Source organism: Lissotriton vulgaris, chromosome 8 (assembly GCF_964263255.1).
Source record: "Lissotriton vulgaris chromosome 8, aLisVul1.2, whole genome shotgun sequence".
Taxonomy (NCBI): Eukaryota; Metazoa; Chordata; class Amphibia; order Caudata; family Salamandridae; genus Lissotriton; species Lissotriton vulgaris.
Window position 1 is genome coordinate 1,470,108,799 of NC_141696.1, and position 26,411 is coordinate 1,470,135,209.

The following is a 26,411-nucleotide window of genomic DNA, read 5'->3' on the forward strand; positions in this document are numbered from 1 at the left end:
AGTATCAAGCTAGGTTGTGCTAGACGATGATCTCTTTGAGTCCTCACAACAACCTTCCCCGGTGCGCAGAGTAGTAAGGGCATGCAGGAAGCTACCTAATAAACGGGGGGACTAGGAAAATTAAAAGAGTGGATGTACCCTCAAAAAACCCAGTGGGAACTGAGACCCCAGAAAAGGAGGGGATGTCTACTTTGAACCCTGAGCAATTTGATTTGTTAGTTAGTATCATTGAAGCCAAAATGGAAATGATTATTAAACCATTAGTAGCCAAATTAGATCAGGTCTCAAACGAAGTAACTAGACTGGGTGGCCTTTTGCCACCCAGTCATATTCATATTGCCCTGGCCGAAACCAACAAGGTCACAAAAACGGGTAATAATGTAAGCAAGGATGCTGCATTACCATCTGAGGGGGGGATTAGGGTAAACCAAACAGTCATACCAGTCCAATTGCCCGCAGTGATCCAGGGAAACCAAGTGAGCCAAGAAAACAAAGTATCTAAGGATGGTGGGAATACAGGGGGGTGGACAGTAGTGAGGAGAAGACGTTTTATTAATCTCCCCCCAGATTGCACCCCCTTCGTGGTTGTTTTAACTAATGTTCTCCCGGTTGACACCCACTTAAGCCAGCTCCAACAGGAATCTCACGATTCTCTGAAGAATAAATCCGTTTCATGGTTGCACAAACACTGTGGATTCCCAATCGCATACTCTAATGATATATTAACTACTAGAAGGGTTAACTGGATTGGTGACTCCAGAACGACCAGCTCGGGGGACTGTGTTATTATTAATTTTAAGTATCCCCAACACACTGCTACAGTTCTGCTTAGAGCAGCCTCCCTACCGTTTTCTGAAAACGGAGTGTGTGTACATCCACTTGGCTTCATTTATAGTCACCTCAGTAATGTAACACCCACCGATACTAACCAACCGAAGCCATTCTCACCTTTTCTTAGATCAGGTCCAGCTATCCCACTAAAAAATCGCTTCCATGCCTTAAACAGCTTGGACTCCAATGATTGACTTATTCCGGACAACCCACTGCCCCGGAGTGAGGATATTAATACCCCGGCAATCGGAATAACTGAAAGCCCTACAGTTTTTACGTTAACTAGGCCGGGAAATTCCAACCTGTTGAATGACCACGAGGGCCCACCTATTGGAAATCCAAGGGAAATAGACAGACCCACTATAACCCTGCCACCGGATAGGGTCTGTTCAGTGAGTAATGGGATAATCATTACTAGCTGGAATGTTGCAGGACTGAAATCTAAGGGGAACGACTTGGGCTGGTCAAATTTTATTAATAGCTATGATATCCATTGTTTCCAGGAAACTTGGTGTAGGGAAGAATTAAACTACAAGGTTTTTGTTTCTTATAATCTGCAGGCGCAGGGGAATGGGCCAAGCAGACCCAAAGGGGGTTTACTACTATCTATCAAGCGCCCGATCATTGTAAAAAGTATATTACCGTTGGAGCACACGCCCAGATCTTCTGGTTATTAGAGGGGCGTGACCGTAACATTCTTCTGGAAAATTATTACAACAACATTTTCGATAACTCCAGGGTAGTAGTTGTTGATGACCTGGCTAGTACTGTCGAAAATTTAATTTCAGATGTAAATGTTTCTTTTGATTTTGTCTGGGTTGGAGACTTCAATATCCCATTATGTGAATTGCCAACGGGGAAAGTATGTGGGTTTACTGATGATATTGGCATGGATGATTTACATTTTGGACATAGCCGTTATGGAGAGGCTTTAAATAATCTCTTGGGATGTTATGATCTGGAAATCCTGGGGTTTCTAAAGGACAAATATGGCCAAATTATCCCTACATTTAAGAACTGGTGCTCCAATTCGGTTATTGACCATGTGCTTGTCTCCTCCAATGTTGCATCCTGTTGTGCTCCTCCTAGGATTGAAATACCTACCATAAGTGACCATAATTGTATAATCTTGAAAACCACCTTATGAGGTGACCGTTTTGTCAATGTGGGTACCACAGTCTCCAATCTGGAACCCCATAGACCTAACGGAGTTCGTTTAGGATGGGTTGGGGATAAAGCTACCAAATTAATTGGCTCTATTGTCAGGAATTGTATGGGAGAAATCTCTTTTATACTTGACAACTGTGCTGACTATGAACAGGTTTTATGTGCTTTTAATCTATACTACTATTATAAAGAGAGAACAGACACCTTTTGGCAAGGTAAACTCTGGAACTACAGCGCCAATCCACACACCCAATACAGCGTTGGAAAGTGCAGTTGCAGCAGAAGGACATAGGCTATGCAGACGCCCACCATATACATTTAAAAGGTAAAAGAACCATGCCAGCAAAGTAGTCCCTTGTGGGCGTGTCTGCATTGTGATGTGGGTGTGTGCTGGGGGCGGGACAATCGCTGGGGGCATTCCGTCACGAGTGTTGTTTTTTCTTCCCAGGTTCTATACATTCCTGCTCCCTTTAAATAGTAATTCAGTGGAGGTCCCATTCTCTTAGAACCACCCCAAGCACAGTTATGGGCAAAAATACAACTAAAATGCCCTGCAAAGCATTATGGGATAAGATTAGCATAATTTTAGCATTCATGAAAGGGTTTCAATGTTTTTGAATTTTACTCATCAGGGACATCTTGGGATGACGAGGTGAACTGCAGCTTGATGTGTAATATTTTAAATGCTATTGCATTTGCCTCATCAGGGACATCTAGGGACCACGAGGTGAACTGCAGCTTGATGTATCTATACTACTATTATAAAGAGAGAACTTGCACCTTTTGGCCAGGTAAACTCGGGAACCACAGCACCAATCACAACACCCAATACAGCGTTGGAAAGGGCAGTTGCAGCAGAAGGCCATAGGCTATGCAGACGCCCACCATATACATTTAAAAGGTAAAAGAACCGTGCCAGCAAAGTAGTCCCTTGTGGGCGTGTCTGCATTGTGCTGTGGGTGTGTGCTGGGGGCGTGACAATCGCTGGGGGCATTCCGTCACGAGTGTTGTTTTTTCTTCCCAGGTTCTATACATTCCTGCTCCCTTTAAATAGTAATTCAGTGGAGGTCCCATTCTCTTAAAACCACCCCAAGCACAGTTATGGGCATAAATACAACTAAAAGGCCATACAAAGCATTATGGGATAAGTTTAGGATAATTTTTAGCATTCACGGAAGGGTTTCAATGTTTTGGAATTTTACTCATCAGGGACATCTTGGGACGACAAGGTGAACTGCAGCTTGATGTATAATATTTTAAATGCTATTGCATTTGCCTCATCAGGGACATCTAGGGACGGCGAGGTGAACTGCAGCTTGATATATAATATTTTAAATGATATTGCATTTGCATCATCAGGGACATCTAGGGACATGAGGTGAACTGCAGCTTGATGTGTAATATTTTAAATGCTATTGCATTTGCCTCATCAGGGACATCTAGGGACCATGAGGTGAACTGCAGCTTGATGTATAATATTTTAAATGCTATTGCATTTGCCTCTTGGGGACAACTGGGGAGAACGAGGATATGATAATATTCACTTCCCACTGCTAATCTCGTCCCATAATGGTTTGCAGGGGCTTGATCTCAAAATCATCACCTCTCTCACTGCTTGCTGGAAGCTAATTTCACTTTTGTAAAATGACTATATGCATTTTAGCATGTAGAAATACTTGTTATTTTACCTTGAATATATGAGGCCTCTGTTTTAATAATTGGAAATCTGACGGAACGAAATATTGCGAATTTATTGTACCAAGTTTGCACCAATTCCGCCCACCCCTACTTTAAATACCCCTGCACCCCATAATCATAACCCACCCTTACTCTATAAAATACCCCAACACCTTTAAACACTAACCCATCTTAACCCTATAAATATACCCTGTACCCTAAAGCCCAAACCTATCCCTAAACCCTAAAAATACCCCTGTACCCCAAAACCAAAACCTAGCCCTGAACCCTATAAATACCCCTGTACCTCAAAACCCAAACATACCCCTGAACCCTAAAAATACCCCTGTACCCCAAAACCCAAAACTACCCCTGAACCCTAAAATACCCCTGTACCCCAAAACCCAAACCTAGCCCATAACCCTCAAAATACCTCTGTACCCCAAAAACCCAAACCTACCCCTGAACCCTTAAAATACCCCTGTACCCCAAAACCCAAACCTAGCCCAGAACCCTAAAATACCCCTGTATCCCAAAACCCATACCTAGCCCTGAACCCTTAAAATACCCCTTTACCCCAAAACCCAAACCTACCCCTGAACCCTAAAAATACCCCTATACCCCAAAACCCAAACCTAGCTCTGAACCCTAAAAATACCCCTGTACCCCATAACCCAAAACTATATCTGAACCATTAAAATACCCAAACACCCCAAAGCATATATCTCAGTACCCCAAAACATATACCCCTATACCCATACTTGCCTTATCTAAACATTTTTTTAAAAACATGCTTTTACCATTCATGCATTTACAACGAATTTCGTTGTAAATGTATGCGTGGTAAAAGCATATAAAATGTAATGCCATGCGTTATAATGGCATTGCGGAGTCATGGTACTTTCGTAATGAAAGTATGCAGAGTGATGGTATGCGGAAAGAAATTTGCGAAATAATGGGTGTTTACCCTCCCCCGTAAGTACATTGGTGGCACAACGGCCCACATCTCCAGCAACATACTCATATTTTTTCACCACCAATTGGAAAAATGCACAGGTCTCTCTCATTGATGCCAAGCACCGACATACACTTTTAGGCACACCTCCCACCACAAGTTCTAGAATTGCGACCTTTAGAGATGGGGAGCTACGTTAGAATCTCGGCATCAGCTCAACATCCTGTGATTACAGGCAGATCGCTTTGTCTCCCCGTGCCTACCACAAATCAATGTGTACTTCTGTAATGTAAATTGTGCTCATGCCATGTTGTCGAGTTCACGCTATATAATATTGCAAGGAAAATAAAGTAGGGAAACTCGAATTCACACACTACTGAATGCACACTTTTAAGTGCATCAGCAGTGCACTGTGAATCGGAGCGTTTCACAGGCCTGTCACAGATAAGAAATGCTATCAAAATGAAATCCTACGAAACAATATACTACTGGCTGGCAGCAATTCATACCCGGACAACGTCGGGACGGGCTGCTAGTACTATTTTAAATGCTATTGCATTTGCCTCATCAGGGACAACTAGGGACGACGAGGTGAACTGCAGCTCTTTGTTGAATTATTTGGATACTATAATATTCACTTCCCACTGCTAATCTCGTCCCATAATGCTTTGCAGGGGCTTGATCTCAAAATCATCACCTCTCTCACTGCTTGCTGGAAGCTAATTTCACTTTTGTGAAATGACTATATGCATTTTAGCATTTAGAAATACTTGTTATTTTACTTTGAATATATGAGGCTCCTGTTTTAATAATTGGAAATCTGACAAAACGAAATATTGCGGATTTATTGTACCAAGTTCGCGCCAATTCCGTCCACCCCTACTATAAATACCCCTGCACCCCATAATCATAACCCACCCTTACTTTATAAAATACCCCAATACCCTTAAACACTAATCCATCTTAACCCTATAAATATACCCTGTACCCCAAAACCCAAACCTATCCCTAAACCCTATAAATACCTGTGTACCTCGAAACCCAAACCTACCCCTTAACCCTAAAAATACCCCTGTACCCCAAAACCCAAACCTACCCCTGAACCCTAAAATACCACTGTACCCCAAAACCCAAACCTAGCCCATAACCCTTAAAATACCCCTGTACCCCAAAACCCAAACCTAACCCAGAACCCTAAAATACCCCTGTATCCCAAAACCCAAACCTAGCCCTGAACCCTTAAAATACCCCTGTACCCCAAAACCCAAACCTACCCCTGAACACTAAAAATACCCCTGTACCCCAAAACCCAAACCTACCCCTGAACCCTAAAATACCACTGTACCCCAAAACCCAAACCTAGCCCATAATCCTTAAAATACCCCTGTACCCCAAAACCCAAACCTACCCCTGAATCCTAAAAATACCCCTGTACCCCAAAACCCAAACCTAGCCCAGAACCCTAAAATACCCCTGTATCCCAAAACCCAAACCTAGCCCTGAACCCTAAAAATACCCCTGTACCCCAAAACTCAAACCTAGCCCTGAACCCTTAAAATACCCCTGTACCCCAAAACCCAAACCTTCCCCTGAACCCTCAAAATACCCCTATACCCCAAAACCCAAACGTAGCCATGAATCCTAAAAATACCCCTGTACCCCAGAACCCAAAACTATATCTGAACCCTTAAAATACCCAAACACCCCAAAACATATACCTCAGTACCCCCAAAACATATACCCCTATACCCATACTTGCCTTATCCAAACATTTTAAAAAAAACATGCTTTTATCATTCATGCATTTACAACGAATTTCGTTGTAAATGTATGCGTGGTAAAAGCATATAAAATGTAATGCCATGCGTTATAATGGCATTGCGGAGTCATGGTACTTTCGTAATGAAAGTATGCGGAGTGATGGTATGCAGAAAGAAAGATGCGGAATAATGGGTGTTTACCCTCCTCCGTAAGTACATTGGTGGCACGGCGGCCCACATCTCCAGCAACATACTCATTTTTTCACCACCAATTGGAGAAATGCACAGGTCTCTTTCATTGATGCCCAGCACCGACATACACTTTTAGACACACCTCCCACCACAAGTTCTAGAATTACGAACTTTAGAGATGGGGATCTACGTTCGAATCTCGGCATAAGCTCAACATCCTGTGATTCCAGACAAATCGCTTTGTCTCCCCGTGCCTACCACGAATGAATGTGTTCTTCTGTAATGTAAATTGTGCTCATGCCATGTTGTCGAGTTCGCGCTGTTTAATATTGCAAGGAAAATAAAGTAGGGAAACTCGAGTTCACACACTACTGAACGCGCACTCTTAAGTGCATCAACAGTGCACTGTGAATCGGAGCATTTCACCGCCGGCCACTCTTAGATAAGAAATGCTATCAAAACAAAATCCTACGAAACAATATACTACTGGCCGACAGCAATTCATACCCGGACAACGTCGGAACGGGCTGCTAGTGATATTAATAAATTTATTGAGGTCAGATTCACCAAACCTAAAGGGGGTCAGCGTAAAAATGAATTGGCCTGGTTTAACCACTTATGTTCCAGGCTAACTGAATTAAAACGTGCTCTTGCTAAAAAGCCCAGGGACTCTGACTCTGTAACATAATTAAGACGAGAATATAAATGTGCCTTAAAGCAAAGGAAGAGCGAGCTACAACAGTTGGCATGGGATTCTCTCAACCAGGCTGCTGAGTGCTCCAATAGTACTCTGTTTTGGGCTACTGTGAACTCTCCTTTCCTTAAGGGCAAACATTTGCCAGAGTTAACTTCTAACGTCCCAAGCGATGATTGGATAGCCCATTTTTCAGAGATTTTTGATTCTAATAGCTTCCTGGATACCGACCTGAGAACGTGGGAAGTCCTACCCCTGGATATTACAGTCAGCGAGGTAATACTTGGCCTACGGGCAAGCAAGTGGGGGAAAGCCCAGTGACCCGATGGTGTGCCCATCGACGTCTATAAAGCAGAGCCAGATTTGTGGAGCTCTCTTCTGGCCATTGCTTTCAATGCTGCAGTATGTACCGAGTCCCCTGAAACATGGGGGGGAATCAATTATTATCCCTATACATAAAAAGGGAAGTAGGTCTGAGGTAAAAAATTACCGCCCGATCTCTCGTCTTGACTCTTCAGTCAAGATTCTGAGTCGAGTTATGCTAGCAAGGCTAGAGGAATGGGCCGAGGAAGAGGGTATCTACGCTGATAGTCAGTATGGATTCAGAAAGGGCAGGGATACACTCGAGCAGTGTTTAAATCTTGATCTATTGATCGGGACTTACACCGAAGCTAAACCAGGGTCAATTTACCTCTGCTTTGCAGACCTCAGTAGTGCCTTTGACATGGTTGACCATTCTATTTTATGGTCAACCCTGTTACAGTTAGGAGCACCAGAGGGCATAATTTACTTTCTGGACAGACTGTATAGGAAATTAACAACTTGTGTGCGCTTTGGCACTAATGGTGAATGCACCCCAAAATTTGGAGTTAAAAGAGGAATTAGACAGGGCTGTGTATTGGCCTCCCTCCTTTTTATTTTATTTATTAATGGAATCGACGAGATTTTAAAAGGTGTTAAAGCAGATGCCCCCATGATTAATGGAACGCCAGTACCAGTGTTATTATACGCCAATGATGCTGTCTTGCTCTCCAGAACACTCTTAGGATTACAGAGTTTGATTAATAGATTTTCCACCTTTATCAGTGATAGAAAACTAATAATTAATAAGGGGAAAACGTTTACCATGACCTGTGGGGCCAAAAGTAAAGCTCCTAACTGTTTTTTTATCGATAATGACAAGGTGCGTCAGGTGGATACATTTTGTTATCTCGGTATAACCTTCTCCAAAGATAGATCATGGTCCAACGAATTTAAAAACATCCGCATTAAAATGGCTAAAAATGCACATGGTGTTTTTAGATTTGCTCATAAGGTTGGGGACCGACGTACAAATGATATGCTTAAGATCTACACCCACTTCTCTGCCTCTTACCTCTCTAATTGTCAGTAGGATGTACCTCATAAGTTCGTCACCGTCCGCGGAGCGGGACCACCTATATAACAAATGTGAACGCTATTGAAATCGCTCAAGTAATCACTCAAAGAAATAATGGCAGCACTCGCTCTCACACATGTTTTACAATTGTACTCACTTCAAGATGATGATCTTTCTCTTTAATTCTAAAACAAAGCATGGTAAAAATTGAGTCAGTGACCTGTTTTTTGCTGCGAAAAACCATACCTATGGCGTTTTAAGGGGTTTCGAATCTTACCGGTTTTGTTGTTCTCAACCTCTGTGAATTGGATTCCGTTTGATTGAATTGATAATTTGCTGAGCGCCTGGGGGAACCAAGAGAGGACGATTCAGAGTTTGTTTGTATGAGACACAGACCTCAGTAGCGGTGTTTTTCGTGGCACATACCTTTAGTTCGCAGTGTGTTCTGGCTGTGTCCCGCCTCACGCTCCGGGATGTGTTGCTCTGTGGAGCTATTATTTCCTGTTTTCAAAAGTCACATGACTTAGCTGTGTGCTGTGGTCGCCATCTTTGTCTAGTCATTTCCTGTTTGGATTCACATGTGTATACTTGACGATTGTTGTATTTCCTCACGAAGCCAGGTAGTCATCCTATTGGTTTTACTGGTTGCGTGCCATATTAGCTCTGATGCAATCGTTGTATGATTCCATCATCAGGGGTTTCTATTGGATATGGAACCTGTTAATAGGTCCTAAGCATGGTTCTGTCTTTGGATTAGTTATAACTTGAACATCTCAGAAAGTTCATTCAATCCGTTTGTAGCTGTATTGAACCTTACGATCATTGATGCTTCTGTTCTTGATAATTTGGCATCTAGGTCTCCTCCTCTCGGGTCCTGTTCCACTTTTGTTATCACTGTCCACCATAGTTCATTGTCTCCATGATTCTTCATTTGCCAATGATTTACCAGTGGGGCATTCGCTACCTTTCGTTTGATCCTTGATTTATGTTGTTGGATCCTTAAACGGACCTCCTGGTTGGTTTTCCCAATATATAGGAGGTTACATGGACACTTGATTCCATAGATGACCGATCGTGTTTTACAGTTCGTAAACATCTCATGTCTCCATGTTACTCCGTTGTGTTTAAATATTGTTCCTTCTTCGGTGGACTCACAGCAGTTGCATCCTCCACATTTATGTTGTCCCATCACTGGTGGTAAGCCCATCATGTTTCTCAGATTAGTGGGTGGTTTAATTGGGAGTGCAGCTCTCACCAATTTATTGGCTAGCTATGATTCTTTTTTGAAGGCGAATAGTGGGGGTTTCTTCAATTCCTCACTTAGATTTTTAACCCAGTGCCAATTGTTATGCACCACTTTTTTTTAGCATGTTGGAGTTTGGGCAATATGTGGTGACTAGGGCTATTCGGTCCAATTTCTTTTTTGTTTTTTTCTCCAACAGATTTTCCCGAGGAGTCCACCAAGCCCGTTTTTTTGAACGGTGTAGGAGTTTTTTGGGGTACCCGCTATCGATGAGATTGTTGGTTAATTTCTCAGCATGTTTTTCATATTCTTGCCGATCTTGGCAATTTCTCCGGATCCTAAGGTATTGCCCATATGGCAAGTTCTCTTTTAAACTACGGGGGTGATTGCTGGTAAAGTGTAATCATTTGTTCTGGTCGGTTTCTTTTTTGTGTAATGTTGTAATCAGATCTCCTTCATCCGAAGGGTATACTTCAACATCCAAAAATGAAATTTTATCTTTTGAGTACATGAGACTAAATTTGATCTCTTCAGTTCTATTGTTCAGCCATTGATTAAAGAGCTTTAGTTCCTCCTCGGAACCAGACCACACAAAGAACACGTCGTCAATGAACCGACACCAATGGTTGATTGAATGTCCAAAGGGGTTGTCTTGGTAGATGAATTTGTTTTCATAGATTGACATGAAGAGGATGGCTAATTCCGGGGCGAATGGACAGCCCATAGCCACTCCTCCTGTCTGAAAGTAAAAATCACCATCAAAGAAAAAGTAATTGTGTTTGAGTGCAAACTGGGCCAACTGTATAATGAATTCTGTGGGAACCTGTTCTGGCTTCTCTCTGGTTTCCAAGAAATATTTGAGAACCTGTATTCCTTCATCTTGCGGTATTTGTGTATATAGGGACGTTATGTCCATTGTAACCAACCAATCAGATCTTCTGTCAAATTTAACATTTTGTAATTTGTTAATGAAATCGGTTGTATCTCTGATGTAAGATTTGACATCAGGGATGAATGGCTTCAAGAAGAAGTCCACGAATTTAGAGATCGGTTCCATGAGAGACTCGCATCCGGACACTATGGGTCGTCCGGGCGGAGAGTTGGCGTTTTTATGTACTTTGGGTAGTACGTAAAAAAGAGGAATTCTTGGGTGTTTTATTTTCAGATATTCCAATTCCTTTTTTCCAAGGAATCCCTTTTCGGAGGCTTCATCAATGATGGAATGTAATTGATGTTTTAGTTCCATTGTCGGGTCTTTGTTCACTTTGCGATAACAGTTTGTGTCGTTTAGTTGTTTATTGACTTCGTTGATGTATAATTGGCGGTCCCATATAGCAATTGATCCCCCTTTATCTGCTTGTTTGATTATTACAGATGTATCTTTTGATAGGTTTGTTAATGCTGCAGACTCGGATTTGGTGATATTATATTTGATCCACTTGGTCTTTTTTTCCATTTCGCCAATTGCAGAAAGGATGGTTCTCTCAAAGGTCAATAGTTCCTTTGGTACTTTGTGGCTTGGCGGGCAAAAGGTAGATTTGTTATGTAATCCAGTTATTTCCGTGTTGGTATTGGTAGGGTTTTCTGAAAAATATATCTTCAACCTTATTTTGCGAAAAAATTCTATAGTTTCAGTTTTTAGTTTTACAAAGTCAGTCCTCTTTGAAGGGACAAAGGTGAGGCCCTTTTGGAGTATATTCTCTTCGTCTTTTGTCAAAACTTTATTTGAGATGTTGAAAATTAGTGAAGGTTTCAGTTCTTGTAGTTCTGACATCGGGTCGACATCTCCCATGGCTGTGTATATCTCGGTTTTCCTCTTGGTTTTGTCTGACCTCTCCCTAAAAAATTATTGGGGTCCTGTTGGTTTTGTTGGAAGGAGCCTCTTCTGTTAGCCGTTCTTTTATGCTCTGTATTTTCTCCTTCACTATTACTGCCTGACGATGAGGTATCGGAAAAGGTGATGTATTTTTGGAATGATCTTCCTTGATTTTCCTTTAAGTATCTTCGAGAGTCTGGTCGTGAATAGAAGTCTTGTTGAAGATATGGGTACACCTTCTCTACATTGAAACTTTTTTGATCTTTTTCAAATTGATTTGTTTTTTGGTTGATGGTGTAGTCCTTGAATTCACTGATCTCTTTCTCAACTTTATCTAGTAATCCTTTAGAATCCGATATGAGTTCATTGGTGGTTATATCTGTTTGTAACTTTTCTATTTCCTCCAATTGGGCCTTGGATAACCTTTGAGCTGTTTCAATTGTCAGGACCATAAGGTCCCGACTGCATTTTGTTTCTATGAAACTATATCCCTTTTTGTAGATGGGGTCTTCCGTGAAGATAACCGGTATGTTTTTTATCTGTAGACCTCCTGGAATAGTTCCTGCTCTCAAATGTTGGAGCAGGGAATGGCCATGTAGGTCTGTTCGTATCTGTTATTTCTTTAATCTCAGGAGTTTTTCCGTTTCATTTGGGTTTTGTGCTGGTACACTTAAAGAGGCTGATGCAAAGAGAGGTGGATCCGCTAGCAGCTTTTTTATGTGATCCTCACTGTATGCAAAAGTTTCATTCTCTGACATACTTTCCTGACACTGTAAACACACTTATTCACAAACACCAATCAAAAAAACAATCACTCAACGGACGACAAAGACCGACGCAGGACAAAATTCCTGATTCTCCAACGAGAATGTGCAGTTCAACAACACTAAATAACCAAACTTCCGTCAAGAAGGGGCTACCACACAGGCGACTGCCTGCTAGTACAAATGCTGGTCTCCACTGGGTATGGGTTCCCAAGCAGTAAGGCCAAACCCTGCCTTAATTAGTATCAAAAAAAGATTGCCAGTACTGCCAAACGATTTCAATAGCGTTAACATTTGTTATATAGGTGGTCCCGCTCCGCGGACGGTGACGAACTTATGAGGTACATCCTACTGACAATTAGAGAGGTAAGAGGCAGAGAAGTGGGGGTTGAGCCAAAAGCAGCTTTCACCTTTTTGAGATCAAGCATTAATAGAGGTTCCCCTTGTTTTTCATTTGCAGTCTATGTCAGTCAGTCAGTCAAATTAACTTTATTCGATTTGTTAAAATCATACAAAGTACATAAAAAAACAGTATTATGTACAATTTAAAAAGGAATTAAACAATTTCATTTATGAGCAAGTTAATGAGACGAAAAATCAGTACGTTAAGATAAATAAAACACACATTATGTACATCCAATTTCCAAATTCATGCCCCTTCTAGCTCTGGTTGCTGCCACAAGGAAATTGGCCATGGCGAAAGTGATACAGATGTTACCCATTGATTTTAAATATAACATGGCTGGTCTGACCTGGGAGAAGCCCGCGTCTCTTAAGACTGGTAGCAGGTATTTTTTCCTTTGGTCGGAGAAGAAATCGCAAAACATAACAAAATGTAAACTGTCCTGAACAGAAAAATTGTCACAAGTGCATGGGGGAGCTAACTCAGGTTTCATCCAGGTATTAAAATGGCCCAAATAAAAATGAATAATGTTAAATCTAAATTTTGTTAACAAAAATCTATGGAACGGATTAGTGACAAAACATAAATAAGGTTCAATTGCAGGTGACTGGAGTGACAAATAATGCATTCGAACAGATGGTTTTGATAATTCGACTTCTTCTCGCAACATATATGCCCTAGACAAAAACTGTTTTTTTATAAGACTCACATCCTGCTTTGAGATACACGAGGGGGAGGCGAATAAATCTGGACGTCCTAGTTCATTAAAAGATTTGTACAAATACGCCATCCATGGTATCTTGTGACTGTACTCTAAACTCATCACGTCCCTCATGATCGTGTGATTTAACAGGAGTTCAGGGTTTAACCAGGTCTTAAGCCAGTATATTAATGGGGCCAATCTCAGTTTGTCCTGGATGTAATCCAGACCAAGTTCTGTGTGAATGGAGAAAACCGGGGAGGATTGGGGGAGGGACAGGACTGAACGTAAAAAACTATTTTCGGCTACCTGGATGTCTTCTAGACGTGCGTACCCCCATAGGGACGCACCATACAGAGCCACGGGAAGGGATTTACTGTTGTAGACCTGGATGATTGCCTTCATGGGTCGATGACCCAGCCTTTTAGCAAAACTTAAGATGGCCCTAGATGTTCTTGTAACCGCTAGGCTTTTTGCATGTATCTGTGGACCCCAGGTACCCCTGCTATCGAAAAGCACTCCCAAGTATGGAAACACGGGGACTCCTGACACAATCTCCCCTTTACAAAAGAAGGTTTTAGTTCCTCTCTTGCCACTTTTCCCTTTTGTCCCTACAACCATGGTATGCGATTTGGATGCATTAACCTTCAGGTCCAATCGGTCCATAAAAGTCCCAAAAGCATCCAGCAATTTTTGAAGACATACCCCTGTACGTGCAATGAGTACAGCATCGTCCGCGTATAGGAGAGCAGGGATCTTAACTTCTCCTACACGCGGTACGTCACATGCTGCCTCACGTAAATGGTTGCCTAGATCATTTATATAGATAGTGAACAACAGGGGGGCCAATAAGCATCCCTGCCTAACACCCCGTAGAGATCTAAAACTTGACGTACATCTTCCCTCTTTGGTTACTCTTACAGCAGCGAATAAATCCTGATGCAAAGAAGCTATAAAAGCCACCAAGTCGGCTTCAATTCCCATATTAGTTAGGATTTCCCACAGTTTCGATCTGTTGACCAAGTCGAAGGCCAAGGAGAGGTCCATAAATGCTAAGTACAAGGTCCCCTCCTTGGCCACCGTATACTTGGAAATCAGAAGGTGCAGGTTTGAGCACTGCTCTATCGTGCCCCTTTTTTCCCTAAAACCATACTGTATGTCCGCCAGACCACCGCAATCCTCCAGGCTATCTCTTAATCTCACTAAAAGGACTCTGCCCAGGATCTTAATAGCAGAGTCTAGGAGAGAAATGGGCCGGTAGCACCCTGGATCATCCCTTCTGCCCTTTTTAAATATAGGCACTATGATGGACGTAGCCCATGTATTTGGGGGGGGCGTGGTGTTTGCGGCTGTGAACACTTTAGCCAGAATACCAGCCCAGAATTTGGGGGAGTGTAAATAAAAGTCAGCTGGAACCCCGTCTGGGCCGGGGGCTTTATTCTTTGATGTGGCACAGATTGCATTTTCCACTTCCCCGCTGTTAAATTGTATAGGTGTGGCCACAGAACCTGCACCCTTTTGTGGCGGCGAACAGGCACCAGACTCACCATAAACAGAGCTGAAGTGGGCCAGCCACTTCTCATCGGGTATTACACAGTCGGTATCTAGATTTGGAGAATCTGAAAAATAAGGGTGATTTACTACAGCCCAGAATTGCCTGCTGTCTCTCAAGATGTTAATATCGTTTAGTTGGTCCCATGCCTCCTGCTTAATGCTATCCCTTCTGGACTTAGTAGCGGCCCTATACTCTTTTCTTAATGCTGAAACCAAAGCCCTGTCCCTCGGTTGTGCTTTAAGGGCCATTTTTAAGTCTCTAAGGGCCCTGGTGCAGGCAGGATCAAACCATTTATGCAGCTTTTGTTCACCCCTGCCCCTTGATACCGTAAGATTCTCAGCCACTATATGACATATTGATTGAAAGGCGGCCATGGTGTCATTACCTGGCACAGTCGAATCTTGACAGATTTTAATGTGCTCTTCAATCTTTTGGCCGATATTAGTGTAAAACTCATCTGCTACCACATTCCCCCATTTCAAGCGCCTGCCTTGGTCTGTTGTGCGAAGGGTGAAGCCCTGTTTAAGATGCCCTGGCATGGGACCCAAAGCACCCCCCCAACGAATGAACAGGAAAACAGGATTATGATCGCTAAAAGGCGAAAACACAGTACAGTAGGAAATAATACAATTAAAAATGGCAGAGGTCACAAAAATATAGTCAATAATAGAACCCATGGGGGAACCCTTGAACGTTGATGCTCTAGGTACCCCCTCTCCTGGTGTAAATTCAAGGAGGTTAAATTTGGCCAGAAAATCCTCCAGATCCTCACCACGCCTGGTATGTTCGAAGTGTGGGCCCTCCTGTTCCCAAGCCTCCGTGGCTCCTAAAATGGTGCAACCCAGATTACAGGGGTGAATATTAAAATCTCCCATTAGCACCAGCTCATGACTGGAGGGGGAATTTTGGATAAAAGCAGTTAAAAATGCATCCAGTTGGGTGATGTTATTGCCCCCAAATTCCTTATTGACAGAGTTGTAGAAATTGATAAACAGAATGCTTTTTAATGGGCAGATTTGCCTTTCCACAATTAAACAATTTGGGGAATCATAATCAATTTTTTTCAGCGTGCCGGAGAGGTCTAAAGAAAAAAAGATCGAAAGACCTCCCCTCGCTCTACCTGCAGCACTGGGGCGGGCCGCGACTGAAAAGCCTACAAAACCGTCCAACCATTGATTAGAAAACAAGTCCCAAGTTTCTTGTAGGGCGATGACGTCGTAACTTGCAGTCTATGGTCCTGACGAGAGCTCCCTAATCACGGAGTTTGAAACGCGTAGACCTTCTCAGATAACGTTCTCACGTTGAAACCATAAGAAAATAAAACAACTCTAAGATTAGAGGAATTTACTTTCACAAATGAGATTCTATGGTTTCCGAGTCATAAAGTGTACATAAATTGTAAAAAGTATATGTTGTCTTAGACTGTTAGTTGAATGAATGCTTTTTAGTATGAATGAAATGTCTAACTGTATGAATGCGTATGAATGAAATTTTGATGTGAAAAGTACCTTGATGTTCGTTTTTTGTAATATATTTCACTACAATATTTTGTAAAAATCTTTGAAATGGCAAAAAAGTATAAGTTAAAAAGAAAAGGTGTAAATAAAATGCAAACTCAAAAGTGGTTAATTCTATGATTTGTATCTTTCTTACATATTGTTTGGTTCATATGTATAGTGTCTACTAAGTGCCTAGAATCATTTGGCAGTACTGGCAATCTTTTTTTGATACTAATTAAGGCAGGGTTTGGCCTTACTGCTTGGGAACCCATACCCAGTGGAGACCAGCATGATGGAGAGGTGTCCCTGTAGGACCAGAGGGTGCAGGCCACCCTGCGGGTCTCTGCGTACCAAGGTAATGAGGGCAGTTTTTTCAGTAGGTCCCACGAGAGCTCCATCAGCGTTGAGAACCATGTCTGCCACTTCCAGATCAGTGTGACCAACACCAGAGATGGTGTCTGCCGTCTGACTTGAGCCGCTACCCTGGGAGTCATCATGAATGGTGGGAAGGAAAAAACTTAAAACACCCCTTTTTCCTAAAGACTGACCCACGACAATTGGCTAATCCAGCTTTCATCTGTTACTAGAGTCCTTAGCGCCGTTACATCCTTTGGGATAAATGATGCGCTTTGTAAATAAATAAATAAATAAATAAATAAATAAAATCTTACGGAAGATCCTTTGCCCAGTCTTGGAGGAAGGCATCCACTGCTATGATTTCCAGATCCGGTCTCCAGCTCACATATTGAGGAAGTTGATGGTACAACCCTGATGCAAAAATGTACAAATGGCAAGGACCCAATCTGTCCATCAGTGCTAGGAAGATCTTGTGATCCAGATGCCAGATGCTGCCAGATGCCAGAGTCCGCCACCATATTCTGTACTCGTGGGAAGTACTCTGTCATCACCAAAATCTGATTCTATTGGCAGTAGTTCCAGAAATCCTTGTCAAATTTTATAGTGTCTTTGTGGGGGTGCCCCACCCCCCCAGCCGATTGATGTAAAAAATATTCGATATTTGTGTGAATCCTTGTTTAAGTATAGGAGGACAATATTAATGTAAACAATATTTTAGTGACGATATTTTTTTCCGATGATATTTTTGTAAATGATATTCCATCATGGAACCATCTCAGCCATCCGGTTCCATGATGGAATATCGTTTACATAAATATCGTCAAAAAAAATATCGTCACTAAAATATCGTTTACATTAATATCGTTCTCCTATACTTAAACAAGGATTCACACAAATATCGATTATTTTTTATCGACTACCCTAATATCGTTCACACTAATATCGACAACATAAATATCGACTACTACATTATCGACTTTATTTTAAATAACATTACCTTAGACATAAATATCGACTACACTAACATCGACGACCTCTCTGCTTACAGAAAGATACTAAAAATATCGTCTTTATTATTACCAACACTATATGCACTATTCTTTTATAGTATTCACTTTTTTATAATAATTTACTTAAAAAAACTATTCGCACATATAATTATTTAGTTTTCCTATTACTTATTTTTTATTTAACTTGTCATATCTATGTAAAAATGTTTTAAAAATGTTTTTAATTTATATTGTTGAAAAGAATATTACAACATGACATATATTATTCTTATTAAAAATAGTAAATAGATAATGCTGGATAATAAACCATTATAATTAACTATTCTAACTCCAAACATAACATCACTCAGGGAAAGTGCTGGATAGTAAACCATAATAAATAACTATTCTAACTCCAATCCAACAAAAGTCAGGGAAAGTGCTGGATAGTAAACCATAATAAACTACTATTCTAACTCCAAACATAACATAACTCAGGGAAAGTGCTGGATAGTAAACCATAATAAATTACTATTCTAACTCCAATCCAACATAAGTCAGGTAAAGTGCTGGATAGTAAACCATAATAAATAACTATTCTAACTCCAATCCAACAAAAGTCAGGGAAAGTACTGGATAGTAAACCATAATAAATTACTATTCTTACTCCAATCCAACATAAGTCAGGAAAGTGCTGAATAGTAAACCATAATAAATAACTATTCTAACTCCAATCCAACATAAGTCAGGGAAAGTGCTGGATAGTAAACCATAACAAATTACTATTCTAACTCCAATCCAACATAAGTCAGGGAAAGTGCTGGATAGTAAACCATAATAAATTACTATTCTAACTCCAATCCAACATAAGTCAGGAAAAGTGCTGGATAGTAAACCATAACAAATTACTATTCTAACTCCAATCCAACATAAGTCAGGGAAAGCGCTGGATAGGAAACCATAATAAATTACTATTCTAACTCCAATCCAACATAAGTCAGGGAAAGTGCTGGATAGTAAACCATAATAAATAACTATTCTAACTCCAATCCAACAAAAGTCAGGGAAAGTGCTGGATAATAAACCATAATAAATTACTATTCTAACTCCAAACATAACATAACTCAGGGAAAGTGTTGGATAGTAAACCATAATAAATTACTATTCTAACTCCAATCCAACAAAAGTCAGGGAAAGTGCTGGATAGTAAACGATAATAATTTCTCAATATATTTATTCTTTTCCTTTTTACATTTTTTTTCATAATTGTTTTAAAATTATTATTAAATATTATCTACAATTTAAAATAAACAGCCAATCATAAATTTTTCGAAATTTAGCAAATTTAGTAATATTTTTAGTAATATGATCAGTTATTATAATATACTACAAACACTTATCCCCTGTAGCAACAACAACCCACAAAAATAATTGTGGTTAAATTAAAACTACTTTTTTTAAATTACTACCCACCCTAATCCCCTATAATACCAATAACCCGCTCCTAAAATATTATTTTGAAAATTTTCAATATAATTAAAAATCTAATTTCGTGAAAAATTTGAATTTTCGAATTTCTATTTAGATTTCATAATAGTTTTCAAATTTGTTAATATTTTATACAATTTTTAAACACTACTTTTTTAAATTACTACCCACCCTAATCCCCTATAATATCAAAAACCCGCTCCTAAAATATTATTTAGAAAATTTTTATTATAAATAAAAATTTAATTTTGTGAAAAATTTTAAATTTTGATTTAAAATGACGATTTCATAATAGTTTTCTAATTTTTTATATTTTATACAATTTTTTAACACTACATTTTTAAATTACTACCCACCCTAATCCCTATAATACCAAAAACCCGCTCCTAAAATATTTTTTTGAAATTTTTAATTATAATTAATAATTTATTTCGTGAAAAATTTTAAATTTCGATTTAAATTTTCGATTTCATAATACTTTTCTAATTTTTTTATATTCCATACAATTTTTTAACACTACAATTTTAAATTACTACCCACCCTTATCCCCTATAATACCAATAACCCGCTACTAGAATTTTTACAATTCTTTTTTAGAAAATATTTTTAAACACATATTATTACTAGTAGGAGTTTTGTAACTTTTTAAAAAACATAATACATACTTTTACATTTTTTTATAACACTTTCTATTTTTGGTCGATATTATATACAACAATATTTTACTCAACGATATTCTGTTCATCGATATTTTTTTTTACGCTATTTTTGTCATTCTCACAAAACGATATCTATTACAACGATATTTACTACTATGATATTTTTACTATTCGATATTCTTACCTCGATATTAATGCTAGTCGATATTTTCCCGTCGATATTTTATCTTTATACCGGCTGAGATGTTGTCCATCCATAACAGAATGCAACAGAACTCTGTCTCTGGTAAGGGATTTGACCGCAAATGATCCAGCAAGGAGTTACAAGCAGTTGATGTGTATATGCAGCTCCTCCTCCGACCATTATCCCCCCTTTGACACAACTCCACATCTGGCTCCCCAGCCGGCTGGCGTCTGACTTCATGACTATGTCTGGTGTCGTCCCCAAGGTTGCTCTCCTCTTCTAAGCATCCAGTGGCCGATTCACCACTGGAGTTCTGTTCTGGCTTCTTGTGTCAGGGATATTAGTTCCAAATAAGTTAATTCTCTTCATAGGATGTATAGTCTTCAGTCTCTGTAGAGCTCAGTATTGCAAGGGCCGGGGATATTGATTGGGTTCTATGGATGACCATAGGAGTCCCACAATCCGGGCCAATTGCCGCAGGGAGGTCCTGTCCCATCTTAGGACTTTTCTGACTTCCTTCTGGATTATGGATACCTTTGAGGATGGTAGGCTCAGCGAAGCCAAAGTCAATTTAAAGAGAAACCCCAAGAAGATCATCTGTTATGTGGGTATCAGTTCGGACATCGGCTTGTTGATGACGAAGCCTGGATCCTGAAGTGGTGCAATGGTTATGTTCAGATGGTGTCTGTGTTGTATCGGAGACTAGTCAATGAGTATGATGTTGCCCAGGTAAATAATCATTTGTACTCCTTTTGTGCTGAGAGTTGCTGCCACTGGCCGCAGTAAGTAGGTGAAGCACCAAGGGTCTGATGAGGGGCTGAATGGGAGAGCCCAAAACTCATAAATGTGTCCCTTCCATTTGAATTGGCAGAATCTCCGGTGTGGTGGGTAAATGGTAATGGAAAGGTAGGCACCTTTAATATCCAGCCTGACCCTCCAGTCCCCTGTAAGGAGAATGTCCCTGAGCAGATGGCTACCTTCCAATTTTAAGTGGTTATATACCTGCCACTCATTAAACTCTTTCAAGATTATGATGGTGATGGGCCTGAAGCCCTTTTCTTTTTTATCCACGAGGAATACGTTGATCATAAACTGGTTTGGGTGAAGTACTGACCTGCAAATGGCACCTTTTTGCAGAAGTTCTGCTACCTCAGAGTCTATTGGCTGCATCCCCTTGGTTGAGAAAGCCAGTGATCCTGGACGTAGCTCTTGAACAGGGGATTCGTAAAATTCTATGTGGAATCCTCTCACTTGTTAGACCCAAGGGTCCCTTGTAATCTTCACCCAATTCTCTGCATACTGCAGAAGTCTCCCCCATAGATCTTGAGGGGATGAAAGCATTATGCTTACCAGAGTTTCCTTCTGAAATGTCGTTGGCTGCTCTGCCGGCTCGGTTGCTCTCTCGTCTTTCGGTGCCGCTGCTGGGGTAGAAGGTCCCCTGTCGGCCTTCATTCCAGCCATTGTTCCTCTTGAACTGACCTCTAGAGGAACATCAGTAGTATGGTCAGCCGGAGGAGCGGCATCTGTCTCTTTCTGGCCCCTGCAGAAACCTTCCCGGAATTTTTATTTTATGGAGGCTTGCACCTTGTCGAGGGCAGAGAAGGTTGTTACAAAATTATATCACTCCTTGATGAAAGGGTTCCCGAATAGGTTACCTTGTGCTATGGCCCTTGCCCCAGACTTAGCCAGTTCCCCCAGCTTCGGGTCGATCTTAATCAGAAGAGATCTCCTTCTTTCCACTGCCAGTGTGCAGTTTGCGTTACAGAGCAAGCAGATAGCCCTCAGTGCCCATCCAGCTACTATCTCTGTGGGCATAAGAACCCAAATTGCTTAGAATACTCTGCTATTTGAATGATTTGGGTGATAGGTCCAATTACATCTAAGAGTTTGTCCAGGCGGGCCCTCCAAGATTGATCAATGTCCTTCTTAGGGTCTTCATTATATTTACAAAAAAAGGTGCATAGTTTATCGTCTATTTCAGGGGTGGCCGCTACCTTCACTTTCAATGATAGTCTTGGACACTCTCCTCCTGAGTCTCGCCCTGACATCCTTCTCCAAAAGATGGTGGATTTCGCTGGCGACATACTCTGCAACTTTTTGGTCTGGGGTCCACTCGGCTGGCCTAGGATGATACATGTCACATGGGTCAAACATGTCTGAATGCCCGCTGTCCCCTTCTGGGACTCAGAGGAATTATATCTGGGGCGCTATGGTCTGCACCACTTGTTTTCAGGTGTTTATAAAGCTTCACCGAAGCAGTGTTTTGCAGAAAGTAATTATGCAAATATGGGCTACATTTTTTTTGCGTGCCCGGGCCAATTTCTAACCCAATCTAACCCTGCATTAGGTCTCGCATTACTGAAAGTTTAAGCTATTTGCGTTGCATTATTATTTGCAATACCAGTTGGTCAAACTTTCCATGATGCAAGACCTATTGCACTGCAAATGCTTGTCTTTACTGACACTGCTCCAGACACATCCTTGGCCATTGAGAAGAATGCCCAAGAAGAATTATGCAGTTCGAAATGAACACTCATCACTCCCATCACTTTTGTTGTCACATGTCAAGCTCATGTTTGCAAGGCGAGGATGTACTTGTCTGTCCTCACAGGCCATTCGTTCAGCCCTAACCCCTCCTGCCCCTCAGAAAAACAAAGGGGGATATTCTCAAGAACATGTGATAATTATCGCATAATTAGCTTAACGTAACTCTTCACATCGCAGTCTATTGCAGGAAAATAACACTGTTTAAACGTTGTATTCTCAACACGGCGGTACCATGCGATAGTCTCACGATAACGCGTCAAACGTCTGTGATACGGTCTCCGGGACGCCGTTATAAAAGTAAACCCCAACACAAAAAAATTTGGGCTGGGCCCAACCGCGATAAAAAAATCTGCGATAATCTTCCCTAGGCATATGATTCACACACGTCTGGTGGGAAAAATTACTATAAAAGTAGGGAAAAAAACATACAAACAAAAGCCAAACAATAGCGAAGCACAATGGAGGAAGCCAGAGCAAGTTCAGAGGGGAACCAGAACCCCACAAGCGCCCCGGAGGACCAGTCTGGGACATCAGTGTCCGGGAAGGGCAAGGACAAGAAGAGTAGGAAGAAGCGGTTCAGTCCGCAGAAAAACAGGATCCTGATAATAGAGGTGGTAGAACACCACCAACTACTGTTCGTCACCTCCACTGTGTCATTGGCAACAAAAAATGGAATATGGCAGTCCATCGTGGACAAGGTAAATGCAGTCAGAGTGCTGAAGAGGTCAATGGAAGAGGTCAAGACGCGCTGGAATGATGTGAAGCGCAAAACCAAGCAGAAACTCGCCAACAACCGGAACGCAGGAATGCAGACTGGATGTGGGAGTCCAGCTACACAGGAGGAGCTGGACGAGAGTTAGGAAATGGTGTCCACAGTCATCAGTAGGAAGACAGTGGCAGGAGCTGGGGGACCGGACTCTGCTCAACATGACCGGACACAACAGCACCAGGGCGAGTAACGACCAGGGACTGGGGGGACGGGGGGGAGATAGGCACAATGGCACACATGCACAATTAAGTAGCCCATATCTGCTGACAATCCATGCCCCAGACCACCAACTCCTACCAAGAGACCAATGTACCCAAGTCTGCAACATCTCAGCACTGTATAAGCACAGAAGTCAAAGGCACATGCATGAAAGGGAGAAGGGGAAGCAAAATCAGAGCTACAGGGGCGACTTCCCCAAAATGCAGCACATACACAGAACATGCAGAGCACATCAACATTGACAACAATGTGGTACAAACTGTAACACGTCCACAACAGAACAGAGGACACAACTGGTGCCACTTGTGTGTAGAAACTGGCAAGTCACATTTGGCATTGTCGGGAAATGTGAGTTGCCAATATACACTTTGGCTCCGATAAAGTGCCTATAACTTGGCGATAAATCCTTGAGAATATGCCCCAAAGAATCAAACATTTTTCAAAGGTACATTTTATTTTCAGCTGCCCAGTGTTATTTTTCATCCTCCTCATTTTACTCACAAAAAGGTGGGCAGGCAACCCCCATTTCGGTCATTAATTCCAGCCCCCTTGCCTGGCACACTGTGCATGGATGATGGGAGGGGATCTTGGCAGCTGGCTCCCTGGGCTGGAGGTTTGGCCTCCCCTAGAGTGGGCGGGGCTCCAGAGGAGACGTCACAGCTGTCAAATAAGGTAAAGTTCGAAGTTAGCATGAGAGCAGGGATGACAATGTAAATCCGAGCGTGGCCCTCTGTCGGCAGTCAGTAGAATTGCAGTCTTTAGTCTGAAGGAAAACTCCAATGAGGCCATAAAGGAGAAATGGTAAATTAAGTATACCCATAATGCATTTGTGTAAACATAGAACTGTCGCCAAAGCAAAAGACCGTTATCAATAATTAATTTACGTTGATTTTGATGCAATTTTGTAACATAGGAGCTGATTCTTTTAGTTATATTGAAGACCATGAGATCATGCCGCCCTAACTTTATTATGTTGAAAAATATATAAAACAGTGTAAAATCTAGAACATTGTACCTACAGTTCTTTTTCTTCTAAGTTCGTTAGTTGCACTTCATGTGGCAAGAATTCTCTTAAGTTATTTAATGTAATATCTCGAATTTAAGTCAATTAATGTAAGATCTCTAAGTTACTGAGATCTGATGACGCAGTGCAAAGGAAGAGTGATGTACGATTACTTGCTCGTGCAAACTGCAGCAAATTTCGGGACTCCAGGGGACTTTTAACTTAGATTAAATTAGTTAGATTACGGGGTGCAAACGTGGCCCTTTCATAGGTCTAATAAAGATAATACGACCGGTAAGCATGGAGTTATAGTCCAGATCAATGGTGTACGTTCTTCCGGAGAAAAAATGTGAAGAAGGCGCGTGTGGTGTCTCGGACTCGGTGGTACGGCCGAGTCCGAGACACCACACGCGCCCGGTATTCATATTTATATAGCGCAAACTCGACTCAAAGGTATTGTAGCGCTTTACAAGTACCGTATTTACATTACGCATTCAGGCACAGGGAAATTAAGGGGCAGATTTACAAGCCCCTTGCGCCTTTGTGACGCATCGGTGGCACAAAAGATGCGCCATGCGGCGTGGTATTTACAACGTGAAACATCTTGGAGATGCGTCACGTTGCAAAGACCTGCGCCAGAAGGACGTGTTCCTGCGTTGGATGTGGGTTCCGGCGCAGGAACGCCTCCTAAAAGTGGCTGAGTGAAATCTACAAGATTTCACCCAGTCACTTTTGGGCCCATGCTGCATCAAAACCCTGCGCCTGCTTGAAGCAGGCGTAAGGATTGACGCAGCATTGTGGAGATACGGCCCCCTAGAGCTTTGCTGGAGCTGCGATGCGTCTTGCATCTGTGCCGTTTCTGCCCCACGGTGCGTCGCATTGTAAACGCGGCGCATCCATGGTGGCGGAGGTGTGGCGCACAATAACTAGCGCATCCCTGCTGATATTCAGGGATGCGCCAGTTATTGTAAATCTGCCCCTAAGTAATTTGCCCAGAATCACAGGATGTGGAGGTGACCACGAGCAAGAAGCAAGAAGTGCCTCAAGGTCAGTGCGAAGAAAGGCTAGGCGCTTGCTAAACAAGCATTTGCAATGCAATAGGTCTCGCTCGTGTGAGAGTTTGAGCTATTGGCGTTGTAAATGAAAACACCTTTTATTTATGTTTTAAAAACCAAAACATAAATAACAGGTATTGTTATTTAGAATATCAATAGCTTAAAGCCTTAACCGCGGCGGCAATTCCGCCGCGGTGCGAGCGTTCTGATGAGTGGGCGAGGCTGTGAACGGCCAACGGGGAGGGAGTGCTCCTGTCGGCCAACGGCCGATGGGAGCATGGAACGGGTTAAAGTCACGTAAATGCGAGCCCAATTGCATTGCAAATGCTTGCTATTGTTCCAGCATTTTCTGCCCCATGAACCTTATTTTCGAGGTGCTGCAGACCCCCTACTTCCTTTGCCCATACCTAGTGTATGCAGCTTAAGCCGGCTCTGGAGGTGCCCTCTTCTTCACAGTAACACGCAGCGGCACCTCTCTTTGCTGTCAGGTTAGAGTGTTACAAGGGT